Source organism: Rhincodon typus, chromosome 11 (assembly GCF_021869965.1).
Source record: "Rhincodon typus isolate 14 chromosome 11, sRhiTyp1.1, whole genome shotgun sequence".
NCBI lineage: Eukaryota > Metazoa > Chordata > Chondrichthyes > Orectolobiformes > Rhincodontidae > Rhincodon > Rhincodon typus.
In genome coordinates this window covers 24,764,768-24,790,930 of record NC_063342.1, presented here as the reverse complement: position 1 = coordinate 24,790,930, position 26,163 = coordinate 24,764,768, and the positions used below count along the sequence as shown (strand labels likewise).

Genomic DNA, 26,163 nt, shown 5'->3' with positions numbered 1-26,163 from the left:
AACTCTCAAATGTTAAGTCTGATTTCTTTCTCTCGTCTTCTCTGTGGCTGTAATGCTATATTCTGCATTCTGTTCTGCTACCCTCATGCACTTTGTACGGTATGATTTGCCTATATAGCACATGGTCAGAAATCAATGACACCAAGTTATAGTCCAACAGGTTTATTTGAAAACATTTCGAATAAACCTGTTGGACTATAACCTGATGTTGTGTGATTTCTGACCTTGTCCATCCCAGTCCAACACCGACACCTTCACATCATATATAGCACACAAAACAACACTTTTCACTGTATCTGGGTATAACAATAATCAATCAATCAATAATATACAGACCCCATCAGCCTTTTGTGCGGCACCTGATCAATGCTTTCTGGAAATGAAAACATATTATATCCATTGGTCTTCCTTTATCTTTCCTACCTATTAGTCAACTTCTCAAATAATTCTAATGAATTTATCAGGCATCATTTCCCCTTCAGGAAGTCATGTTGGCTTCATCTGATATTTCTAAAATCTCTGCTATTACATCCTTTATAATAAACTCTAACATTTTCATAATGACAGATGTTACGCTAACTCGCCTCAAGCTATCTGTTTTTGTCTCTCTCCCTTCTTGAAAAAGGGTGTTACATTAGCAGTTTTCCAACTACCTGAGAGTTTTCCAGAATCTAAAGATTCTTGGAAGGTTACCAGTGCTGTATCCAGTATTTCAGTAGGTACTTCCTTTAATGTCCTGGTATACAAACCATCTACAGGACCTATCAGCCTTTAACCCCGCTAGACTTTATATTTATATTTATATATTTTTATTATTTATTTCTTCTCCACCCTCCCTCCACCATCCCTGCTGCTTGATTATTTGATATTTTTTGGAATGCTACTACTGTCTTTTACTGTGAAAAATGATGAGAAGTATTTATTCAAATCACCGCTCAGGCAATATCCTGATGAATCTCTTCTACACTGTCTCTTCTGCAATCATATCCTTCCTTTAGTATGATGACCAGAACTGCACATAGTATTCCAGCTGTGAACTAGCTAGCATTATATTTAGTTCTATCGTAACCACCTTGCTCTTGTGTTTAATGGCTTGACTAATAAAAGCAAGTATCCCATGTGCCTTCTTAACCACCTTACCTTCCTGTCCTGCTGCCTTCAAGGATCTATGGATATGCACAGCAGATCCCTCCGATCCCCTGTCCTTCCCGGGGTCCTAACATTCAACATGTAATCTCTTGCTTTGTTAGTCCTCCCAAATTTTATCACCTTAGTCAGGATTAAATTCCATTTGCCATTATTTGGCAGATCTGACCAGCCCATCTATAATGCTCTGTGATCTAAGGCTTTACTCCTCACTATGTAGCACATCACCAATTTTTGTCTTATCTGCAAACTTACTGATCAAACCTTTCACATTCACTTCTTGATCATTAATGTACGCTACAATCAGCAAGAGGCCCATCACTGAACGGTGTGGCACACCACTGGACAACAGTCTTCCCGTCACAAAGCAAAATTGAACATCTCCCTCTGTTTCAAGCTAATTTTGAATCCAATTGTCCTGGGTTCCATGGACTTAGGGCTTTCTATTTATCCTATACGTTTTTGTCCCCCTGTGATACTCTTGTTTTAATCAACCTATTGGGACATGTTATCACATACCTCAGGGACAGGTTGGACCTGAACGCAGACCTACCGGCTAGCAATAGGGACACTACCTCTACAGCCCACAAACCCTCCCAACTCAATCCCCATTATGTGCTGTCTCTGCGCACCTTTTAACACGGCCAGGAAATGTTTGCTGTTTTATTTCTACTTCTTCCCATTTACCTAACTTTTTCCAGATCACTTCATTCGGCTTCACTGCAGGCTTCCGAAAGCCTTGCAGCTTCGCGTTTGCGTTTTTGACCTGCCTTTGAACGTAACAACTGTACGCTAATGACTAGGAAACAAGTCTTCACCCACTTCCAGGTTCTTAGCCGTTTCCTGGTCTGGCGGTTATGTACGACTGGCTCTGGCCTCATGTTGTTTGAAGGGGAAAATTACAAATCCTTTCTCCTCTCCTTTGATCACCTTTAATCTGGCTGCTTGGCCTCGAAGGTATTGACACTCTTTTTAGCTTCTCCAGTTCACCGGCATGTCTTGAACTGGCAGATGCTATTATTCATCATTCGACTGTTATCTCGAATTGTTGTTCCCCGTTGCATCTCTCAGCTACTATAATCCCTACCCAGCTGCAGTTAAGTGTGCTTCTAACAGAATGCTTGGCAATAATCTAAACAGTCCTTGTGGGGTGACAGTTTATATTTGCTAAACATTCCACAGCTTTTTGAACCCAATTGTCCGTGTGCTGACCGCATCGCTTCCATGACTCTGACATTATACTGCGGGATAGTATTGGACAGACAATTAAAATAGAGTTCTGAGGAAGGGTCACCGGACCCGAAACGTTACCTCTGATTTTTTCTTCACAGATGCAGCCAGACCTGCTGAGCTTTTCCAGCAACTTCTGTTTTTGTTCCTGATTTACAACATGCGCAGTTCTTTCGGTTTTTAATTAAAATATTTTGTCTCTCTGTTAATGGAGGTGCTAACTCTCAAGACTGCAGGCAAATCGACCCGATTACAATCTACAGAGAAGTTGAGACAAACCTGCTCATATCTTACAGCATGCAATCTGTATAGAGTCATAGCGATGTACAACGTGGAACAGACCCTTCGGTATATACTACCTTAAGGGCAAAGTCCATCAAGGCTCGCTCTTTCATTCCTAAAGTTTTGTCTCGGCAGCCGTGTACTGTCTGCTCTTGAACTGTGTTGTCGTGACAAGCACCGAATTCACTGTTATCGAATTCTCCAGTCATTTTAACCCTCACAAAGCTAGCGGACACAGGAGTTTGATATCCACAGCAAACATCAGTAAATTCTAATGTAGTGTTATTTTCAGGCTTTAAAGGCATATTGCGCGGGGGGTGGCGATGTCCTAGTAGTATTATCGCTGGACTGTTTATTCCAGAGACCCAGATAAAGTTCTGGGGAATTGGGTTCGAATCCCACCATGGCAGATGATGGAATTTGAATTCAATTTTTAAAAAAATCTGGAATTAAGAGTCTAAAGATAACCACGAATCCATTATCAATTGTTGGGAAATACCAATCTGGTTCAATAAAGTCCTTTAGGGAAGGAAACTGCCATCCTTACCTGGTCTGGCCTCCATGTGACTCCAGACCCATTGCAATGTGGTTGACTCTTAACTGCCCTGTGGGCCATTGGGGACGAGCAATAAATGCTGCCTAGCCAGCGACACTCTCATCCTGTGAATGATTAAATAAAAATTTCAATCCCTAATTGCATTTGTATCATTTTACTCCTCTCCTGACCTCTGGCAAGAAAACGATGAGCTCATGTCTACCATAATCTTCTTCCAGCCCCCGGACGAATTTTAGATCGGTGACTGTTGGCACAAGCTCTCTGTGCATGCTGTCCCTCGGTAAGTAACACGTGATCTATAAATTGCATTGTAAATGGGACCATTCACCCCTACTTAGTGTATGCTGATGTCTATACTCCACTCAAGCCTCATTCCGATCAATTATCTTCCAAATAATTTCCTTTGAAATATGGGAGTTGGAACATTGTGCCGAGAGAAATCGCATTAGAATGCAAAGAGACTACTGCTTAATATCCCACAGATCCATTAACGGACCCCAAAGGAAGGCGAACACAGTGTTGAGCGTGGGTCTCCAGTCGCAAATGCTTAAGGTATATATTCGGAAGAGTTCTTTTTAATTCCTGTGTGCAAAATGATGCTGTAAATAGTCATTTATTTGAGCTTGTTACCTCTCACATAATAGGTCATACTTAATTTTCAAGTGCATTATTGCCTACAGTACGAGTAAAGGTTACTACAACGGAGTATTTGATCACTTTAACCAGCTACATTTCTCCAAATGTCCAAAGCTGATTATTGTCGTTGTCATGGAAACACTGCGCAGGGCTGCTCACAAATAACTGTGGGTGGGGTGGAGAACCTGACCGAAAGTATAACTCAGGAAGAAGATGAGGACATGGGGTGGCGATTGCGGGAGTTTGATATAGATAATGTTGCACTATCTACCCCACAGAATCAACAGTTGTCCGTTTGGACGGATGAGCTAAATTGTTTGCTCAATTGATGATGCAAAGTTCTTTGTCACGCAGCCGATTGCCAAGACTGCAATCTGAGATGTAGTCGCATCTTGCCACGCACGTAAATAAAAACGAAAATCACCTGCCAAGTGTCTGCCAAGTGCAGTGACTAATAAGAAGCACTGCTATTAATAATATTAGCACCCTTCCCCCATCTCCCCTCCCCGTACTGGAATTTCTTCTCTGTGTCTATCCATCACTTCGTGAACCGTGTAAAAAAAAACGCATCTCGTCATCTTTCGTGCTGGTCTATGGTCTGCTGTCTGTACAAATGGGTGATCACACCGCAGCGCTGCCGGCGATTTGTCAGTCAAACCGGAATGTGCTGGTGGCTTTGCGCTTGCTCCCGGCACGGGAAGGCGTTGGGGGGTGGTGAGATAACAGTATCACTTCACTGTCATATTGACAACATGTGAACACAGTCTGCTTGATGCATCGCTAACCAACAAGGCCGGCCAGCCAGACCTCTTTCAATCTTCTTGAAAAAGTATGACTATTTGAGCTTCCAGTTGCACATATTTGTTGATAGGTATTGAGTGGGCTTTAATTTTTCGGAGGGGGTTGGGGGTTCGTATTTGTGGAGCAATTGCGGAGGTTCAGTGTTCTCCTACGGGTGAAACATGTACATGTGCAAAGTCCGCCTATGTGTTAGTCTGTGATGGAGTGGGCACGTTCTCATCGTCCGGTGGTTTGTTGATGAATGCGAAAGTTCTCTTCATATATTTTGCGGAACGTTTTCGAACCCCAACGGTTTTGAAGCATGTGTTAACTTTTAGAATTGTGTTCGCTTGTATTAGTCATTCAGGGGCAAAAAGTTATTTAGGAAGACTGGGCTTTACAAGAAGCAGCCTAGACTTGAAGCTATCTGATTTTTATATTGTCAAAAATACAACTCCGGATCTGAAGAAAAAGCACAGATCACATTGAGATTACATTGATCATCTTTCACTTTTGCGTTAATATCTGTGGTCGAAGTTCTTATAAAAAGAACCGTTTAGTGTTATTTGAATACGGGTTTCAATTTTTTTTCTAATGTATGAATGGTATTGTATTCAATCATTGATGTGCAGTCTGCCAATAGAGAATACTTGCTGCATAAGTGATAAACGGATTGATGTAAGGTGCACTTTGAACAGAAGTAATTCAAACATTGTTCGTTGCTGAAAAGGGAAATGGCTGATCTTATTAATGGTAGTTCGAGTGTGTCCGGTGGGAACATTTCATCCTCTGCATGATCTTTGTGCGTCAAATATTTCATTGGATCTCTTATATAAGTCGTCTTTTCTAAAAAGACATTCGTGACAATGGCAATGCTAATAAAGCATTGAGATAAATAAACAGGAAATAAACGTTAATTCATAAACCAGCTTTTTTTTTCAGGAAGAAATTAGTTTGTCAACCTTTGTTTTCCTGCACGCCCCCCTCCCCCCCCCCATTTAATTTGCTTTTGTAAAAACTTCACTAACTTAACCATCTCTCCCTACTGAGTGTTTATGTCCCACTCTTTCTCATTTTATTCCATCTTACCCATTGATTCTTCTAGCACTTCCTTGGCAAAGGAATTTTTAACTCAGTTTCTATTTGACTCAGTGTGGTTTGACGTTGTCATGATTAGACATATTGGCTGTAGGGTTAGCAAATGTTTAGCAGGACCGGTCATTAGAATTGTTCAGAAACCGACTTTTTTAATTGAATTGGGTCCAATGCTGTTTGCACCAAATTGTGCAGCTAAGCCTGCAAATCGTACAGTAAATGCAGAAATACCTAACTAATGGAACTCGAATTCTTTTCCACCCCAACTTCATGCGCAAAGAAGCGCTGAATGGACCTTGTGCATATATGTCATGGTTAAAGATAATATTTTACCATCTTACTTCCTTAGGACTATAAGCGTAGTCATTGGTCTGTACAGATATATCTCAGAAATCTGGTTCATTTATGAATTAAGGCAATGAATTTCATATATGAGCAAGTATGATTGAGTTAGTCAATTCAGGAGGGAAAGCAGAGCGAGCATGATTAAAGTGGATACTGTAGGAGGAAGACATTGGGAGATATTTAGGGTCTCATTGGCTCTAACTCCAATATCATGTAACAATAAGTGATTCAATAATCTTGGTGTATTTTTTATGGGAATGTTATTTCCAGATTTGTGGCGGAAATAATAAGCACCAAAACTGCACATTGATTTTATTTAATCAAGTTGTGCATTTTACTGTAAGTCATGGTTCTTCATTGAAATGTCTCACTAGAGGCTAATGTTAGTGGTTAAAACCCACACAACTATTTTAGGGGGTCATACGCATCAATTATGGATTCGCTGATCAAACTATGTGAAACATGTGGAGTTGGCCAATGTGGGTATTTTATTATCATTTATGACTGATGTAACAACTTTTGACAAATCCTGCCATTTCCTACACTTACCACATACTCCTGAATACATACAGTGATAATTTCTGAGTGAACCTCAGCCACAAAAAGTATCTTGACTTCTTTTCAAAAAATATACTTAATTCATTAAATTTGTAAAGGTGTGATGCAAAAATTTCAACTTGAAAATTATAGGAAGTTCTACAAAAAGAGTATGTTCCACTCTTAGGTACTGCTGTACAATTGTAATAGTTTCAATATTTACAAACAAACAATTATTAGTGCCGAACTAGAACATTCAACCTAACTATTTTGCCTTGATGTTTATACAGGGGTTTCACAGAGCCTCATCCTATTCCATTTGCCGCTACCCCTGCTTCGTTAGTGATTTCTAAATGCTAATGCAAAGTCTCTAAGGAATGTTTTGTTATTAACTATCATTTCTGATTCCTAAGGATGTAGCATAAACAATTCATTGCCATGGATAAAAGATTAATTCACTTGCATCTTTCTTGTGTGCATTAGGAATAAACAAAAACACACTGCAATAAGAGCATTGCAACTTTCTGTATCTTCCACATCCATTTATTCATGATTAGAAGTCAGAATTAAGACTTCTGAAGAACATTACCTTTGGTTACCAACAGTGATCATTATTGTTGCTTTGCTGTTCTTCCCTGGAATATTATTCTGGTGAGAGAAATAAACTGACAAACATTTCCAATGTCCAAATCAATAGTGATTCATTTGGGCTGATAGGGATTGGTTTGCAATTAAGTCCCACATAATCATTAATAAGATACACTCAATGGAAACAGCACTGTTCTGTCAGGAGCATTACAGAAACACATACTCAGCCAATAAAAAAAATCACAATCTCACTTAGTTCTGTCATTTCAAATGATTTTCCTTCTGGTTGTGGTGATTGTGAGGAAAGGTGATGTATTCATTCTATGAAAACTCAACTTCCTTTAATCAAATTCAACTTGTGACTGGGCAGTCTGTTTTGTTGCTGTCAGGTACTTTTTAACATGAAACATCTAACCAGTCTCCCATAATGTTGCTCAAGTTAAGTCAGATTTTAATGCTTTTAATGCTGCTTCACTGCTTTTAGTGGTGTGTTTTGTATTTTATAATATGAAAATTTAATGTCTTTGAAGTGACCTGTTTGTTTAAGGTCAATAGGCTAATTCATGTAGATTCTGAGGATGAACTGAGGTTAATTGCTGTGACTGAGGGTAGTTTACACATTCTGAGAAGCTTTTGAATTTCAAGCAGCTTATCTTAAAAAAACTATAAAATTTCTGCATTTTCTCTTCTGAATACATTTTCACACTTTGAAGTGTGTATTTCACAAATATGTTGGATATAATTTGAAATTAGGAATATATAACAATGGCTTGAAAGATAAAATAAGAACTAGTTTTTGTGCACTTAGCATGTTTTGACCAGTTTATTGAACCAATCCATGGGTTGAATTTTGAAATGATAACATCAGCTAAAAATGCCCTGGCTCAGTTGGGTCAGAGTGACTAGGGTAAAACTGGATTCCTGAAGTTGCATCAAGCACAAGGGCACAGAGGAGACCTGGGAAGGCTGCTCCCCATGCATCTCACTCATATTTGGAAGATCAACTGTCAGATTTGAGGAATGGTGGTGATATGATAATTCCTATGGATTAAAGGCAGAGGTCACTTTTTTGTGGAAGTGACTAAAATATCAGCAGCAGGCTGATCATAAGGATTAGGAGCAAAAGTAGGCCATTGAGCTCATCAAGTCTGCTCCATCATCCAATGATCTGACAATCGTCAACTCCACTTTTCTGTCTTTTCCCCATAACCCTTGATTCCCTTACTGATTAAAAATCTGCCTGTCTCAACTTTGAATATGCTTGATGACTCAGCCTCATGTTCCCTCTAACCATGAGGCAGTACAGCAAAAATGTTCCAGAGTCTCAGGAGGAGAGGGTTGGTGAGTGGTCCCTAACACTCTGATTTCCCTAATATTCTCCTGGACAACACTCCTCAGAACAACTCACCCGACAGCATCGGGTATTTCTCTCTCTTTCCAAGTTCCTCTGCACTTCTCTATCTAAGCAGCCAACATTTATCTTCTCCTTCATCGTATTTCCCATCAGCACCCATGCCTCACAGCCACTCAGCACAAAATATTGAACTAAAACAAAGTTGCAGGAAAAGCTCAGCAGGTCTGGCAGCATCTGTGAAGGAAAAAACAGAGTTAACGTTTCGGGTCTGGTGTGTTCTGAGGAAGTGTCACCGGACCCGAAACTTTAACTCTGTTTTTTCCTTCACAGATGCTGCCAGATCTGCTGAGCTTTTCCAGCAACTTTGTTTTTGTTCCTGATTTACAGCATCCGCAGTTCTTTTGGTTTTATTCAGCATAAGATATCATTGTTCCCTGCATTGCACACAATACAAGCCTGTTGCTATTAGAGTGCTCCTTTTTGTCTTTGCAGGAGAAGAGAGAGCAAACTTTTGAGTAAAGACTGAAACTCCATAGGGAATAGGGGGTGTGGTAGACAATAAAGGCCTTCCAGTGATAGACAAATTGATGACCACTGGCATTGCATGCTGATCCGGTCTGGTGAGAAGCAGTCTTGTAGGAAACTTTCGATCCTTGCAGGAAGATCTCAGCATCCATCCCCCTTGCCCAGTGAAGTTACATGTTCTCTGCTTTTGATGTTCTTGCTGCTCCTGCTGCTGTTGGTATTGCAGCTCCATGTGTTCTTCACCAGAAATCCATGCATGGTAGAATTGCTACTCCACAGGATACATTGAGGGCTGACTGTGGGCAAGTGCAAGGAAGCTAAACTAACTTTCAAGAAACTGGCAGTTACCTGTCAAGTTGCGAAAGCAGTCTCTGAAAGGAATGCCATAACCAGCCTCCTTTCTCCCTGTGCAGTGCCCAGCTCCTCAATTTTACTGAAGAAGGACTCAACTTGTCAATGCCGGCATGTTGCTGACACTTCAGGAAATACATGCACAGGGTGCTACAGTCAGAATACTTTATTTTATATACTTGTGGGATGTGGGCATCGCTGGCTGGCCAGCCTTTGTTGCCCACGCCTAGTTGCCCTTGAGAGGTTGGGGGCAAGCTGTCTTCTTGAACTGCTGCAGTCCATGTGCTATAGGCGGACCCACAATGCATTAGTGAGGGAATTCCAGGTTTTGGTCCATTGACACTTAAAGAATAAGGATACATTTGTAAATCAGGATGCTAAGTGCCTCAAAAGGGAACTTGCAGGTGGTAGGGTTTCCATTTATCTGCTGCCCCTATCCTTCTAGATTGTAGTACTCATGGATTTGGAAGGCACTGTCTAAGGATGTTTGGTGGAAGTTCTGCAGTGGGTCTTGTAAATAGAGCACACTAGTGCTACTGAGTGTCTGTGGTGGAAGGAGCAGATGTTTGTGGATGTAGTGCCAGTAAGGTTTGCTGCTTTGTGGTCATGATGTGGAGGTGCCGAGGTTGGACAAAGTAAAAAATCACATGACACCTGGTTATAGTCCAACAGGTTTATTTGAAATCGCAAGCTTTCAGAGTGCAGCCCCTTTGTCAGTGCAGTGAGAGGGGAGTCAAACTTTTGACTGTCGTTGGAGTTGTACGCATTTGATTAAAACATGATATTGCCCAACAGCTGCACAAGGATCTCCAATTCCCTGAAAATCTGCGTGAAACCGAGAAGTGGGCAGGATGATGTTGAGATAATGTGCCAATGTCACATCCAGGGGAGCTAACACCTGCACACATGTTAACCCACTTCTCCTTAGTATTTAAGATTCTGTGCAATGACTGACAGTAGTCAATGCCATCTACGGAGTGCACTAGGCATAGGACAGCTGGTTATGCCAATGCCTACATTTGCCTCTTACAAGGCATTATACAATTATGTGGGGGTGTGGGAGTGTTAGTCATAGAATCCTTTCAAACTGGAACCTACGATTTGGCCCATCGAGTCCACACTGACCCTCTTAAGAGCATCCCAACCACACTGACCCCCTACTCTATCCCTGTAACCCTGCATTTCCCATGGCTATTCCACCTAGCTTGCATATCCCTGGACACGATGGGCAATTTACATTGGTCAGTCCACCTATCCTACACACCTTTGGACTGTGGAAGGAAACCAGAACACCCTGAGGAAAGACCCCGGGACAATGTACAGATTCCCATCAGATAGTAGCCCGAGAGTGGAACCACCAGGTCCCTGGTGCTGTAAGGCAACAGTGTTAACCACTGAGCCACCGTGCCATCCACAGTGATGGCATACACAGCTGCACCATATGTTATATATATATATAGAAATAGTTCAAATAGATTGAAGCAGAATAGCTACTGTTATGAGCCACCTTAAATAGAAAAAGACTGCAATTCTAGCACTGATGCACATTGATGCCATGTTCCTCAGTTTGAGTTAGAAGGTCTGCATTCAGGCAAAAACTGTGTGTAGGCTGCTTGTTATCAACTTTGAGCTGTACCTGTTAATTGTCAGAAGTATAGTTGTTTGGTTGAGACCAGCTGCTTGTTTGCCATTTAGAAAAAAAACATGGCAATCCTAACTGGGACCTACATACGCAAATAATGTTCTTAGAGTACAACAGAAGGAATTTTTGTCCATTCTCACTTTAGAACTTTCGATCAATGTATTTAACCAATTATCTACATTCAATATCTCATGTATTTCCTAAAGTTCAAAAATGTATTATAAAGTCACAGATATCCGATGTCAGTGCAATTTGATGCACTGCAGTTGTAATCTGCTGCGGCAGCTTGTGGCCACGCATACCAGCAATTTACTCTCTTGGAATGCCATGCTTGTTTGTCTCACACCATGCTTACAAACCAACAGCAGCTCATCTACAACCACTCTGTGATGTCTGTCATCCCAACATCCCATGACACCTCAGTTGGCTCCATTTTCAATTGCCACTCACGTCTAGAAGAAATCTCTGCAGCTTTTCAGATCGTGTAAAATGGCTGAAATATTGACATTTTTCTTTCTGGATGTCATGTTTTAGTGTTCTTTTTGCTCTTAAGATTTCAAGCACATCTTCATTTGTCCTATGGTCTACTTATGGAATTTCTGCCAAATGTCTTAGCATCCACATTTCAAAGCAGTCTACTTCTTATCACTTATTGTTCAGGTTTCTGAAGCATTCAGGAAAGTGGATAGAATCTAGCATCTTATGGATTTTTATTTTCTAAATTTTGTTACAAGTTTTCTAGTTGTTAACACATCCTTTATGTCCATTAAAAGTGGAGTCTTGAATGATGTGGTTTGTGGCAAGAAGTCTGGGAGAATCGCATGAGATATTGAGTGGAACCTGTCTCGACATTTGAAGCAACAAGTCACATTTTCCAACAGAGTTCTGGATTTCTAGACGAGTACCTTACCAGGCAGCAGCAAGCTGCCTTTTTATGGGGGATTATTGCTTGTTATTAACCTAATCAATTGCATAGCTACCTCAATAATGTGAAGTCTCTTAGCTTACTGTCTGCCATGAAAACAGCAGATGCTGAGAAACTCCACATCGAAAGCTGATCAGGTGCTTGGTGACTTCAGCTCACTGCTTGCTCCTAAGGACCCCCACCTTAGACACCCAGTACCAGAATCTCAGGGCATGCTCCAAGGGCAGTGATCACACACAGTGCACGTCCAAATTGGACATTTGCTAGCCTCTCTGCTTCATCAGGGCATATCAACCTATTTACAATATGTTCCTGAACTTTAAAGCCGCACCTCGGTGCACACCAGTGATTATCATTGCAATACTGCTGCAAGGACATTTTGTGCACAGGAACAGACATCCAGCTCACAGATTGAAACAAGTGAACCAAGAGCAATTTGCTTGATCTCTTACTTCTTGCTTACTTTGAGCTTACATCAAAAACCCTCCATCAAATTCAAAAAAATTGATATTTAGCCATAAAAGTAAGATTCATCCCCAAATAACTTATGGCTATCCCTATCGTCCTTCTGACTTCAGCATTGCAGTGGCCATCTTCAGTTAGCTTTTCTTTATTTACTTGCTCCACTCTGATGCTGTCCACTTCAATCTTCACTCTAGTTTCTTCCACTGTATTCCTTCTAACTGCAAGCATTTTTGTCTGATTAGTGTTCATACTCAATCTGCATTATATACTTCTAAATTTTACTTGATCTACGATATTTTGTAGGGCCTGCTCTGATTCTACAAGTAGTGCTGTGTCATTAGTGTACACAAGTGTGTTTTGTTTTTGTCTTAAATTTTTACCTCTGGAAGTGTATCTAAATGTCTGAATGTTTGTCCTGTGTGAAGATTGGTGACAGTACATAGCCTTGTTGTACTTTTCCTTCTAATATCTGATTGCCAGTCCTCTAGCCTAGTGACCATAATTTGATCCCAATATAAGCTGTGGATAAATCTCACAATCTCACACAGCTTTTGCTGATTAACATGATTGAATGTCTTTTAATAATCTATGAAGCAAATGCAAATGTTCCTGTTTACTTCTAGATATTTATCAAAGATTATTCTTAGGTTAAATATCCCACTCTTATTCCTACACCTAACCTAAATCTAGACTGTGTTTCATCAATTTCTGCTTCAAATATGTTATTATTTCTATCTGTTACAAGCTCAAGATCAATTTAATGAGATAACTCATTAAGCTTACAGTTCTAAACTGATTGCACTCTATTGTTTTATCAGGACATTAAATGTTAAGAGGGATAAAATATTTATACTGCCTGAGAAGAGAGTCTGTTGCTTAGCAAGTGGACTTTAGTCAAGGTCTTGCCAATGTAGAATGTATTAGTTAGATGATGACAGACAGTTATTTGCCTAGCTTTGTTTACAATTAAACCAGATGGATTATTTCTGATTAGTCAAGGCTTTGCCCTGAGGAATGAACCAGAGAATGGCTTTCAATAATTTTATTCAGTTGTAAATAGGACCCAAGCCATTTGCTCACCATGCAGGGTTGATGCTGAGACTGGGCCCCACAAAGGTATCACACAAGCTAATGGCTATCCTGATCAAATCATTTCATGCTGTCTGTTGTACAATCTCATGAACAGGCATCAAGCCACCACTTTCAGGCCAGAGAAGTGCTCAGTCTACATCAAATTACAGTAAGGCACCTCAAAAATCTGAGCAACAGGTGAAGCAAGCAGGTTCATACTGCAACCATGAAGTAGCAAAACAAGTGGTGTTTGCCACTAACAGGATGCTGCAATCAAAATAAAAAAAGACTTTTACCTATCAAATGAGAAATGTGTTTTATGAACCTTAATGTTGGTGTGATGCTAAGCCTTACATCCCAGAGGCTGGAAAATCATATCAAACAGCTGTTCACAACAGGCAAGGTCCTGATGTACCCAACCAGATCATACTTGCAAATCCTTAGAAAAACATTAGATATGATGTTGTATTGTACAACTTTACTAAATAACCTTGTGCGTGCTAACAACAGTTACACTAACAACTAATTTAAGATTGTCAGTTGGGCTTGCAGTATACCACACTTGTCTGTACTGGAAGCTTTATAATTCATGATGCTGCAAATGCAGGGCTTTTTGCTAGTGTCTTTAGGTAGTGACTATAAACTAAATCAGCAGGTGGGAACACAACAGAGTATTCAAGGAGAATATCATGGTGTACAAAATACTAGGACAGACAGAAAACACCAGAGCAGAGAATAATAAGTTAATACATGAAGTCAGACTAAGGGAGAAATTAAAACATTTTAAGTCAAGAATACTGTGCGTGAGGTGAATGCACAAATTATAGTAAAGAAGATTGGGGAGTTGAAATGTTGTAGTTACAACAGAGACATGGTTGAAGAAGGAGCAGGGCAGAGTGTTAAATATCTCTGGATACAAGGTGTTCAGGAAATATAGAAATGGAGGAGGGTGACAGTATTTGTTTAGAAGAGCATTGAAGTGCTGGGGAAAGAGAATGTCTCAAGGGTTCGAGGACAGAAACAATTTTAGTTTGAGCTAAAGAACAAAAAGTGTGCAATTATATTGCTTAGAATGCCTTTAGGCCCCTAATTGGTTGGATGAGCCTGCAAAGAAATTACAGAAAGGTGCAAATATAATAGAGTAGAATTTCCAACAGCAGCATGTGTCCAGTCTGATAAGAAAAGTGGCACAGTTAGGCCTGGTTCTCAGAATTGAGATGGGCCAAAAAATGTTAAGTTTCAATATAGGAAACACTAGGGGTTAGTGACCATTATATCAAAAGGTTTAAGATGATGGTGAAAAGTATAAAAACCATCCATTATAAGAATAATTAATGGGGGAATAATTATAGAATAGACTGAAGCCAAAGGTTGTCAGGAAAACAAAAGTTAGGTGAAAAATGGGCTATCTTGAAAAAGAAGTGGTTCAGGTACAGAGATAGTAGGAACTGCAGATGCTGGAGAATCCGAGACAACAAGGTGCAGGGCTGGATGAACACAGCAGGCCAAGCAGCATCATAGGAGCACCCTTTTCTGATGAAGGGTCTAGGCCCGAAACGTCAGCCTCTCTGCTCCTATGATGCTGCTTGGCCTGCTGTGTTCATCCAGCCCTGCACCTTGGTTCAGGTACAGTTCTGGTTTACTCTTTCAAAAGAAAAATGTAGGGCAAACAATTCCAGAATTTCCTAGGTGAAAAAGGAGTTAGAAATTAAGATGAGGATGAAAAAGTGTGCAGGTATCATGTAGAAAATGCAAATGAGAACCAATCTCTGTACAGAAGACTGAGAAGCGAGGTATGAAGTGAAAAGAGAAAAAGGAAGAGAAAATAATATTTTTTCATGCAGAGAGTAGTTAGGGTCTAGAATGCAGTGATTGGAAATGTGCTGGAGGTGTAATAACCCACATAGTCTGGTTCCTGGCCCTGAGTCGCCCTTTATTTACACTGATCCAGTTTCCTCAGAGCCAGCTACAGGAAGAAGGTTCAATCAAGACATTCAAGAGGACATTAGATGTTTGATATAATAAAGTGCAAGGTATGGGGAACAGGCAGGAGAGGCAAAACAGTGTAGCCATGATGTACCAAATGGCTTCTTTCTATGCTATTAATAATTGTGTCGGTGATATTAATATGCGGAAGTTTGTTCTTTGTAGAATAGGAAAAGAATAATGAGCTGTTTTAAATTAACAAAATAGTAACAACCATCCCTGGCTCATTCCTTAGGTCAATGTCTTAACCATTCAGAGTTAACTTGCCTGGTTTAAATTTTTAAAAAGCTTGCAGTTAACTGACAGTCATCATATAACCAATGCAACTTGGTAACAACTTTACCAATCAGAATCTACATGTCAGTACATAGCACTCTCTTCTCTTAAACTATGAAAATATTTTTCAATTTTACATCAATTTTCTGCAGATGTGCTGATGAGTTTAAAATAAAACGCCTCAATAAAATATTTATCTTTTTCAGTAATACTCAAACTCTGTCCTACTGAATGCTTATCTTAAGAAAATTTCTAACATTGTTCATCTTTGTAAAATCTCTAACAATTATTTTTATTACTTAACAACTTCTTAATCTTTTTATTCACTCTTGGGATATAGGCATTGCTGGCAGGTCAGCATTTATTGCCCATCCTGGTTGCCCTTGAGAAGGTGGTGGTTAGCTGGTTCTTGAACTGCTACAGTCAATTTGGTATGGGTAGAACCGTAATGCCATTAGGGAAGGAATTCCAGGATTTTGACCCAGCAACACTGAAGGAATGGCGGTATATTTCTTATATGTCTAGATCCTAAGTGGCTTAGAGGGGGACTTGCAAGAGGTGGTGTTCCCATGTATCTGCTGCCATTGTTGATCTGGTGGCCATGGGTTTGGAAGATACTACTTAAGAAGCCTTGGTGAATTTCTGCAGTGCGTCATGTTGGATGGTACACACTGTTGCCACTGAGCATCGGTGGTGGAGGGACTGAATGTTTGTGGATATGGTGTCAACCAAGTGGGCTGCTTTTTCCTGGATGGTGTCAAGCTTCTTGAGCGTTATTGGAACTGCACCAATCCAGGTGCATGGTGGGTATTCCATTACACACCTGACTGGTGCCTTGAAGACAGACTTTGGGGAGTCTGGAGGTGAGTTATTCTCTGCAGATTCCCAGCCTCCTACATGTCCTTGTAGCACAGTATTTATGTAGCTCATCCAGCTCAGTTTCTGAACAATGGTCTACCCCAAGATTGCTGATAGTAGGACATTGAGTGACGGTGGTACCATTCAATACAAGAGGTTATGGTTAGATTAACTGCAGTGGAAGATGGTCATTGTCTGGCATTTGTGTAGAGTGTATGTTACTTGCCATGTTTTAGTCCAAACCTGGATACTATCCAGATCTTGTTGCAGTTCAACATGGACTACTTTAGTGTATGAGTCATGAATTGTGCTGAACATTTTGCAGTCATCTGCAAACATCCCCACTTCTGACCTGAATGTTAATTTCAAGGTTCATGTTCACAGTTACCTAATAGAGGCAGTTGATGATTTGAAGGTAAATTTCTATTTGCTTATTGAGTTTGTTAGGAAGCAGTGGTTTAGGTATGATACATTAATTAGTTAGATAAAGAAAGCATATAACCATGACAACTGGGGATGGTTTGCAGATACTAGAGGACAAATAGGTTGTTTGTACGGAATGTTTTGGTCTAGTTAAAGTTGTGGGGGAAGCATCCTGCTGTCTAGGTGAGGTGTTAGGGAACTCTGCCCTTGGTCTTCCCTATCTTCTTCTGGTCCGACTGCAATGTGCAGGTGAAGACGGCTCAATGAAAACTGCTTGATGAAGACTGGTCTCTGGGGATTGCCCAATGAGAACTGCTGCGTACAAGGTCTGATTGAGGAGAATTCCCAAGCTGAAGAACTCCCCTCTGAGCCTGGCACTTATTCTTATATCATATTTCTAGGGGTAGATTATTTTCTCTGTGACAATCAACTGTCTGAACCGTTTTGGCCAATGGCCATGGGACAGCCACTCATGATGTTGAGTAGTTGTTGGCCCCTTGCCTTCTTACACCTGATGGTTAGTTTAGCATTCTTTTGAAGAACAATACATTGATAGTAAGGTGTATTTGGTATCAGATAAATTGTTGATACCAGTTCAAAGGGAATCGTGGCTTTTTTTTTGTATTCTTCCCTTTGTTTTCATAGCTAGAATTTTGGATAATGAAGTATTGTTGTAATAGCCTTTAAATTAAATCTCATGCTATACAGTAAACACTAGGGAAATTCAGTTTTTGAGGGACTGCTCTATTTAACATTCATGATGGACAGAATGTCATTGATGAAGCAGTTGAAGATAGCTGTATCAAGCACTCTACTATGAGGAACTCCTGTAGAGATGGCCAGGAGCTGATACAATCAGCCTCCAACCTCCTCAACAAGTTCCTTTGTGCTAGGTATGACTCCAACCAGTGAAGAGTTGATGAATGTTGTGGAGTTGTCATAATCTTCATTGAAAGTGCAGAATGTAGGGAATTGACTTCTTTATATAGAGGGAATAGGAGTCAATAAAAAACAAACTGCAGTGTAACCGTTAGACAATAATTACAATTCAGTCCCTTACAGAAATATCCAGCAAGCTGCCTGCTGTATAATTTTGCCCAATAAACCATGTACTGAGGAGATCAAGAATTGGAGAATTAAGTAAAAACATGAATCAACCAAAGAAAATAAATTGTGAGGAACAAGCCATTTTATGAAGTAAGGACCTTGGAATGCTTTAGACTGAATTTATATTCTGGTGGTGTGAAATTTATTAAATGCATTTCTCGAATCACAATAAAAGCAAAATTTAATTCCTTGCTAAAAAAAATTGGTAATTACAAGTCCAGTGGTAAATGTTCATCTAATAACTAGTTGTCAACACATTAATTGATGCAGTGAAAGGGGATATCAGCTTTGGTTTAATAGTTGCGCTGTCATTTCTGAATCACAAGATCATGGGTTCAAATTCTGCTCCTGTATTTTGAACGTATAATCTAGACTGTCATTCCAATGCAGTATCAGGAGAAAATCGCACCAGTTATCTTCTGAATAAGCCACAAAATGGAGGCTCTAGGTGTTATTTAAAAGAACCCCTAGAACTATTCAAAGAAAAGCTGGGAAGTTTTTCTTGGGACATAGAATCAGACCATTCAGCCCTTTGAACCTGTTCCACCATTCAATGAGATTATGGCTGATTTGTGGCCTATCTTCATATCTGCCTTTTGCCTATATCTGTTAATAACTTCGCTTAACAAAAATGCATTTATCTCAGATTTAAAATTCACAGCTGATCCAGCATCCACTGCCACTTGTGGAAGAAAGTTTCAAATATCTACCACCTTTTTGTGTTTAAAAGTGCTTCCTAACATCCTTCCTGAACAGTCTGGCCCTAATTCTTGGACTATGCCCCCTAGTTCTAGTATCCCAACCAGTGGAAACAGTTTATCTTTATCTACACTCTTTTCCTAACGATATCTCGAAGACTGTGATCAGATCACCCCTTAGCCTTCTAAATTCTCGAGAAAGCAATCCTAATTTGTATAATCTTTCCTCATAACTTAACCTCTGCAGTCCAGATATCTTCTTGTAATCCTACATTGTATTCCCTCCAAGGCCAATGTATCCTTTCTAACATGTACTGCCCAGATCTGCTCACAGTACTCTAAGTGGGGTCTAAGTGGGGTCTAATGAGGATTTTTGTTTAACTGCTGTATAACTTCTGCATCCTTGTACTTAAGTCATCTAGGTATAAAGGCCAGCATTCCATCAGCTTTCTTGATTATTTTCTGTTTAGGACATTTTAAAGGTATGTGCATGTGAGGTCCCAAGTCTCTTTGGACATCCACATTATTTAACTTCAAAATAGCTAGAAAGTGCCCTGATCTATGCTTTATTGGTCTAAAATCGCTAACCACATACTTGGTTGTATTGTACCCCATCTGCCATAGTTTTGCCCATTCACGCTGTCTATCATTTTCCTTTTGTAATTTTATACTATCATCTATACTATCTACAATGCCATCTAACTTTGTGTCATCAGCAAATTTAGCTATATGACTTTCTATGGCATTATCCAAGTTGTTAATAAATCATATGAGTAATTAAGGTCCTAACACAGGTCCCTGCGGGATCTTGTGTATTGTGTTTGCTGCACCCAATGTGGCTTACTCCACATTGGAGAAACCAAACACAGACTGGGTGATTGCTTTGCAGAACACCTCCGGTCTGTGCACAAGCCTGACCCCGACCTTCCCATACCTGCTCACATGCCAACTTGTCTATCCTTGGCATGCTGCAGTGCTCCAGTGAATCACAGTGCAACCTGGAGAAACAAAATCTCATCTTTAGACTAGACACTTTACAACTTTCTGGACTTAATGTTGAGTTCAACACCTTCAAATTGTGAACAACCTCCCATTCCTTCCCTTTCGTTTAGATTTACTTGTTACATTCTCTGTCACCATGCCGTCTCTCCCCTCCCCTCACCCCACTGGGACTGTCTGTTCTTTCAAGTCTGGCAGGAGACACACCATTGCTCTGCCATTCTCACATTCAGATCACCTGATCTGAACTATTAGCATCCTTTCTTCCCCAGCACTCTACAGTCCACACCCCCCCCAAGCATAACATAAATGCTGACCTCCTTCGCACTTCATTGTCAGCTCTGATGAGGAGTCATCTAGACTCAATGTTAGCTTGCTACCTCTCCATGGATGCTGCCTGACCTGCTGTGATCTCCAGCGTTTGTTATTTTCAGTACAGATTCCAGCATCTCTAGCAATTTGCTCCTCCTTGTGGGACACCCTGCCAATTTGAGTACCTACCCATTATCTCTACTTTCTGTTGCCTGCCATGACCCAGCCATGTCAGTAATTTGCCCTCAGTTCCAAGGATTTCTATTTAGTTAATGGTCTCTTATGTTGAACTTAAATAAAACCCTCTGAAAGTCCACATAAACAACATCCATAGACATTCTCTTGTCCACCATCATAGTCACCTCTTCAAAAAAATTAATGGGGTTTGTCAGGCATGACCGACCTATCATGAATCCATGCTGACTCTCCCTGATTAACTGAAAATTTTCAAGGTTTTCAATTACCCCATCCTTTATTATAGACTCAAATAATTTCCCCACCACAAATGTTAGGCTAACTGGCCTGGTCATAGTTAGCATTCATCCTTCAGTTTCCATCATCTGATTGAGTAACTCCTTGCTGTGTACACTACATTTCTTAGTGAACTTTAACCGGTATTTTCAGGGGTGTTGTTGATCTTTTTGAGGAGCATTCAGTTTTTGGTCTGGATTTACTTTGGCCTTCTAAGTGTGTAATTATAAGGGCCCCATGGCTCTAACAGGGGGATGATATGGAAGGTCACTACAGCCCCGTTGTATAAAAACACATTTTTAAAAATAAATTTGCTTTTGGGATATAAGTGTCCCTGACAAGGTTTCCCTTCCGAAAGTGATTATGAGCTGGTGCCTTGAACAATTGCAGCCTTTGAACTGATGGCACTCCTGCAAAATTGCTAGGTTTGAATTTTCAGTAATGATTAAGTGTCAAGTTTGGGGGCAGCCAGTCATGGCAATGGTACAATTTGAATAAAAATAATGGAGTTAAAATCCTGTCTAATTGCAGCCATTTAACCATTGTAAAAACCCAAGTCGTTCACTCATGTCCTTTAGGGAGGGAAATTTGTTATCCTTACCTGGTCTGGTCTGCATGTGACTCCAGACCCACTGCAATGGGGTTGACTCTGTATTGGCTTCGGAAATGACCTTGCAAGCCACTTGGTTCAACGGCAATAAAGGATAGACAATAAATGCTGACCCAGCCGGTGATGTCTACATCCCATGAATTAATTTTAAAAAATTAACATTTCCAGTCAGAATGGTCTGTGACCTGGCCAGTAACTAGGAGATGATGGTGTTTCTTTGCCCTCTTGCTCCTCTCATTGGTAGAAGCCACATAGCTAGAAATGTTCTGCCCTTATTTGACCTATTCATTGCTAATGTGCTTGCAATCAATGTTAAGTATACCTAGAGCAAACATCTTGGACTCACCATGTTCTAAAGTTGGTTACTTAGTCCCTCAAACCTGTTCCATAGTGCCTCGTGGATCTATCCCCTTGTTGGGACATGGGGGGAATTTGAGATATTGGCTGATAAATATGATTTTGAGCATAACAGGCTATGACTTTAATAACATGGAACCAAAACAGAAGTTGCTGGAAAAGCTCAGCAGGTCTGGCAGCATCTGTGAAGGAAAAAACAGAGTTAATGTTTCGGGTCCAGGTTCTGAGGAAGGGTCACTGGACCCGAAACATTAACTCTGTTTTTTCCTTCACAGATGCTGCCAGACCTGCTGAGCTTTTCCAGCAACTTCTGTTTTTGTTCCTGATTTACAGCATCCGCAGTTCTTTCGGTTTTTATGACTTTAATAGTCTAGGATGTTAGTGAGGTGGATTGACACCATCAGTGGAAACTGGATTGAGATTGTCCAAATCTATTTCAGCTAGGTTGCTACACCAATAAATCTTGAGTGAGATTTTAAACTCTCCATCCAGGGCTTGCTTCATATCAAAGTCCTTCGCTCTAAATCATCTGGGCGCCCATTACTTTACTCTTTGCTAATTCTTGTTTAAATACTCCTCTGTAGATTGCAGCACACTAAGTCAAAATCTTTGTCACACAGCCATAGCTATTCTGATCTTGTGGTACTTAGGTTGTATACTTTTTCGGTGGTCCTGTTGGTTAGCTCCACTCAGCAGTGAGATAAAGTGGAGTGTTGCAGTGAGGAAGATGGAGAAGACCATTGTTAGTGATGACCCAGTCCTGCTTGAACCCAGTTTGCACTCATACTGGGTCTGTCTCAGATCCTTTGGTGCAGATGCGGCTTGCATGTCATTGTAAAGCAGGCAGTGAATGGTGTTGAATTTCTGTGGGCAACTGAATCAGAGGAGTATGTTCCACAATCCCTTATAGCTGACAGGGTGAAATGCCTTTGAGATAGAAGGCCATCTACAGAGTTTGATGCATTCTTTGCATTTTTCTTGGATTTGTCACACACTAGAAATCATGTCCATTGTGCCTCTTAACAGGTAGAAGTCACATTGAACTCAGGAAGCAGGAGTTTAGACACTGGGAGGAGGTGGTTGAAGAGGATTCTCGCAATGACCTTTCCTCTGTAATTTCCAAAATTGGATTCGTCTCCTTTCCTGAAGGTTGTTACAATTGTGGAGGCGGACTGCACACTTCATCCTTAACCCTGAGGGAGTGTCAAATAGAAAGATTTATGTTCAGTGACCTCCTAAAAAATCCATTTACTCCCTTCTTTAAAACATTGTTTTCATTCCTTGCACGTGTTTAAGCACTGCAAAATTCTGTGACTGCCAGCAATGTTTTCATAATCCCAGCATCTTTGGTCTTGTTACAAACAAATAGCAACTACTAATTACTTGTGCAGTACAGAGTTGGAATTTGTTCCTGAAGTTTTTAACAATGATGCCTCCTGTGACCCAGTGCTTCTTCAACACAAACCACAGTGATAAACAATAGCTGAGTAACCTTCACATTTGAGATGTGCTGTACCAATATCTATTCAAATGTTTTATGCAAAGTAGAAATTTGATGGTGACTTCTTAAACTTCAAGAGATTTAGAATTAACATTTAGCAGGAGTACAGAACAATAATAAATCTTATTGCTATTAGTTATCTAGTTAGACTGAACCTAGAATATTGTGTTACCACCTTTGGAGTCATGACCCTTAAGACCTCAACATGCAAAGGAGCTAAGTACCTGAACATTATCAGGTGGCCATATATATATTATAATATATATATATTAGCTTAGATAATAGATATCTTCAAGAAAATGGAATACACATAGTTTGTTCATGATACATTTAGATAATGTAAGCATATTATTATGTGGTGCTCTGTTGGAATTTCTTTATTTTTAAAAAATAAAGAACTGACCTTAAAAGCTTGATAACTAAGAGATGCAGCATTGGTCAAAATGTAACACCTGCCAGAAGTTCTTACTGTTTAGAAAACAGAAGAAAATGAAATTTTGTTAATGAGTAACTCCAAGTTGGTAAGATCTGTGCAAGCAGCTAACTTATTCAAAGCTACCTTATCTAAAAGCTTTTTCAAATTTTAAGGAACAACAGCAGTTAGCCTGGTCCGAACTAAGAGAAGCTGCACTTTAAATTCAAATAACCAAAACAAAAATCAGACCAGCAGAACAAGCCCTAAAATACATTTCAAGCCAAAAAAATAGAACAGGAACATTTAGCACCATGTGGAAAGCATAGTAGGATGAATATCAAATTCCTCAGCATGATTTGGAAAACTATGGATTTATTTTCCAAGTTCAAACTGTTTAAATAAAGGGTAATAAACTAAGCAGTGGTAGAATCAGCTAAGCAATCTATGAAGATACAGCAGTTGATTACACAGAGTCAATGCCTCAGACATTTCAGAAGAAGTCAAGAGATATCCAGTCAACTTTAGAATTTATTGCTTAGAATTAATATGCTACAGACAAAGGCCATAGATCATTTGTGAGTAGTTGCCGTGACAAAGGCAACAAATATGATGCTTTTAGAGGCTGACCTATCAGAGAAGTGAATGGATTGGCAATTAAATCAACAGCTCTCAAAGCATTCTAAAATCACTTCTTAGAAAATGTGGACAAACAGGAGGCTGGAAGAACGCTGCAGGCCAGGCAGCATCTGGAGGAAAGGAGCAGTCAACGTTTCGGGTATTACCCTTCTTCAGGACTGAGTATGGACCGTCGAAAGTAGGTCCAAATTTTGAAGGTTTAAAATGTACCTCTAGGCCTTGAGGGATGAGATGGTGGTGAAGACAGGAGCTGAGGAAGGTTATGTAGCCTGTAGTAGTGGATTTGTTTCATGGTGTGGTTGAAGAGCTGAAGGGCTGAAGAGGTCACGGCAGTGTGGCAGTGAGAAAGGGAATCGCTGAGTTCATGACTGAGGGAGGCAGAGAACTTCTCCAAAGTGGACATCCTTTGAAGATACTTCACAGTGGTAAAACTTGGTTAGAGACAAAAACAACTGCAAATGCTGGAATCCAAGATAGACAAGGAGCTGGAAGAAAACAGCAGGCCAAGCAGCATCTGGAGGAAAAGACCAGTCAATATTTCGGGTATTACCCTTCTTCAGAGCTGTGAGTCTGTCCCTTCATAGTCACTGGGTCAAAATTCTGGAAGTTCCTCCTTAACAACATTATGGGTCTACCACAGCCATGGACGACAGTAGTTGAAGAAGGCAGCTCACCATTACCGTCTCAAGTGCAACTAGGGATAGACATCCTACAAGTGAATAACAAAATACAAAGTAAGGTCACATCATTGATTCACTGCTTGTAGCTGGCAAAAAATATGGAGCTACTGTAGCTGGACAAAAGCACCTGTAAACACCAGGTGCAACAACTGTATTGATAGTGCAGCCAGATCAAGAGAAACAAGCAAATAGTGTGTCAATTGCAGTCTATCCCACTTAGTTCAGCATTTGTGAGGCATGTGGTACAAAAGGCCAGTCAGTCAATGTATGCAAAAAAAAACTGCTTCTATGGATGCAGTCAGACAGAAAAACAGGACACAACCAAACAGAATAAATGCATAAACACAGAGAATGTTGCAGAAGCTCAGCAAGTGTGACAGTAAGCATGGGGAGAGAAATAAAGTTAACGTTTCAAGTCTGTTATGATTGTTCCTCAGTTCTTTAGAAGACAGGCACAGCAGCTTGGCAAATTCCAAGACCCACGTAAGTTTAAGCTGATATGTGAAATTCATAACAAGACAGACCCAAGTTAAGACCCAGAGTGGAACAGCGTCTGACCAGAGGATAAACAAACTTCCCACATTTTGAATGTAACACATGTGTGAAGTCAACCAATTAGAGGCTTTTTTTTTCCATTATCAACATCTTTGTCAATAGAAAACTGGTAAGCATGCACTCAATACCAAGACTGACAAGGGAGCTGGTGCAACTATCCTACCATCCCAATTCTGAAGAATCATTGGTACTCAAAGGTACAACTGACACCTGCTAAATTAAATGCATTCAATGGGTTGCAATTCCTTTACATTGATACGGTAACAATCAGAGTGGAAATCACAAATACTTTACCTGGAAGACTTGAATGGATCAGCAGTGGCAGAACTACCAGCCTGATCTGACAATTTAGGCACCATGTGAACTATAACAACCTCTGCTAAAAATATGGGATATGCCTTCAGTTTCTCTCACAAACCTGGTATCAAAATGATCACCTCAAATATGCTGAGCAGATTGCTGAAACCAAACAAGGATGCAGACATTTTACTGGATCTACAAATTGACAGCATGGACATACAATCGGAATAAATGCTTAACATTGATCTTTTGATTTTGGTCAAGATAAATGCAACCAGTTTCAACCAGAAATCGTTACCTACCCACAACTAAAGGCATTGTATTGAAGAATGGCCTGACACAATATATGAACTCAATATCTCAATAGGCATTGTCTGCCAGGACATATTGATGGAACTCCACCCGGAATAGCTTAGCACAGAGCAGTTGAGATGACTAGCTTGTGATAGGG

General features: G+C 40.2%; 1 protein-coding gene across 1 annotated transcript in view; it reads left to right on the top strand.

The window, feature by feature from the left end:
• The first annotated feature begins 4,605 nt into the window (after positions 1-4,605).
• htr1fa (5-hydroxytryptamine (serotonin) receptor 1Fa) overlaps positions 4,606-26,163 on the top strand; it is a 117,973-nt gene continuing 96,415 nt past the window's right edge. The window contains exon 1 of the mRNA XM_048602968.1: positions 4,606-4,679. The gene's annotated coding sequence lies outside the window, so the exon portion shown is untranslated. The remainder of the gene's footprint in view (positions 4,680-26,163) is intronic.